Consider the following 2,239-nt stretch of genomic DNA (forward strand, 5'->3'; position numbering starts at 1 on the left):
AGCGTGAGAGAAAGGTAAGCGGGGAGTGTTCATGAAGGAGGAGAGAAGAGGGAGGGGAGAGAAGCGAGAAGTGAGAAGTAAGGAGTGCGGAGTAGGGAGTGTGGCGTGTGGAGCACTGGAAGGGGTGTGGAGAGCAAGGAGGATAACTTGGGACTTCGTGGTTACGATACAGACCACAAATTCAAAGGAGGCAATGTGTAAAAAAGGGAGTTTTGCTGTGGGAAAGAAGAGATAATGATCAAAATGTGGGAATCAACTTAAAGTCAAAAGAAAATCTACAAAAACCGAAGAATATTTACAGGTCGGGGGTACAGGAAGGACAAGATAAAAGCGTGAGACATGTTCGGAAAGGATTACAAAAATAACAAAGGAGCGACTGACGTAGAACGATAAAGTGTGTGTCCATTCCTTTGACATCCCGGGAGAGGCCACACGTACATGCCGCCACCATCTCTTACGCACTTGCTATTAATCGTCTGCTTTATCACTTGCTTCCACACGCTCACGCAGGAATGTACTTCTTTTGAAACGCAAACGTTCACCTCTTCATTCGACAGAACGCACTTCTTGAACCAGTGAAGAAACTCTTCGACAACTCATAATTCCATCTTGACCTGCTTCGACGGCATGCTCCTGCATATTTCATTACTACTTAACTAGATCAACGAAAGATAGATTAGTAAATCAATTGGCTCTCTTCAGCCAACAAATATGCAGGATAATGAATCCTGCCTTCTGCGCTCCAGGTTAATCGCGAATTTTCTGATACACTCGCTTTCTCGCATTCCCTCTTCAATTAATTCACTTAGAGGTTCATTAATGAATTCCCTGGTTCCCTCTTGAGACTTTCAGGACGTTGCCATCCTCCCCACGGAAGTCGGGGCACAATGCAGTACAGTCATCCTCCCTGCCGTGGCTGCTCCGCCGCCTCCGTCGTAATCTTGAGCCAACGGCGTACCCCGGCCCTCGTTACCGTCAGGCGCGGCTCAATGTTGCAAGCCGCTCGCTGCAACACGGCCGGATGCTGCTGCGCCGTCCACCACCACAGTAATTAGATCCCTTGCGGGGAATGGTAGAAAGGAAGTTCGTAGAACATTCTGCGGCTGATTTCCTACCCCCTTGTTCTTCTGACAATGAGAATTTTTAATTTGGTCGGAAGCTGCAGCAAATCTCCAGCATGAGCTCGTGTGGCCGAGTGCCACGCAGCGCAGGAGCCTCCGGCGTGCACCGGCTGGCGGGCTCTGGGGCGCACGACAGATAAAGTGGTCATTCGTCTTGACATCTCCTGTCGCCCCTGGGTTTTTGCTTTTCTCCCCTCGCTTTCCCCTCGCCCACACCTCTACAGCTCCCCTTCATATTTCCTTCGGGAGCATTCATTTGCCGTCCGCGTGCATCCATTCTCTCTTCTCCGGCAGTTCACCGAGTCCATTCCCTCCGCCTTCCTTCCCCTTGACGTGCGCTCACAAGGTCGAGGCTTCATATCACAGCATGACCTGCACTGGCCCAATTTATCAAATCCCTTAGCCCGAACCCCGGCTCCTTTGTTGTGTACACGCCGGCCATCACAGCCCCACTGTGGTATATACAGCCCGTGCTTCCTCGGCTTAGAGCGCCGCTTCGCCGGCCGGAAGGGCAAGGGAAAAGGGAATGATGGAGACCCGATGCGAGAAGAGAGATTTGGGTCGCGGCGAGAGAAGGAAGAGCTGCCGCTGAGATTGGAGGCGCAGACTGGAGATTGTGAGGACAAACCGGGAAGGGAAAGAAGAATAAATCTCAGAAAAAGCACACTGAAAGGGGTGAGGCAAAAAGGAGGTTCAAACGGATGGCCTGGCAAAGTTTATAAAGCTTTTTGGAAGCAGTCGTCAAACAAAATCAAGTGCTCGTATTATGCTTTTATCAGACAGAATTTACCGACATATAAATGTCCCCGCTTGTTTGACTTCAACTCTACTAATGCTACAATCGGCTGGGTTAAATATTGTTCAAATACAGCGTTTATCTTTCATTTTTGCTTCCATCAGCAGACCCGGAACGAATTACATTCATATTTGCATTACTGACAGCCAAGGGAACTATTGGTTATACAGATATGTGTGGTCGCCAAACACATCCAGAGCAGGTTCTAAGTCCCAAATAAATGCCGCTTTGCCAGTGTTTCTTTTTATCAACGCGACCGTAGTTATTTAGCAGCTTCAAAATAGCCCAGCTTCTTTTTCTCGTTCACAAATTAAATCAACAT

Source organism: Penaeus monodon, chromosome 25 (assembly GCF_015228065.2).
Source record: "Penaeus monodon isolate SGIC_2016 chromosome 25, NSTDA_Pmon_1, whole genome shotgun sequence".
Taxonomy (NCBI): Eukaryota; Metazoa; Arthropoda; class Malacostraca; order Decapoda; family Penaeidae; genus Penaeus; species Penaeus monodon.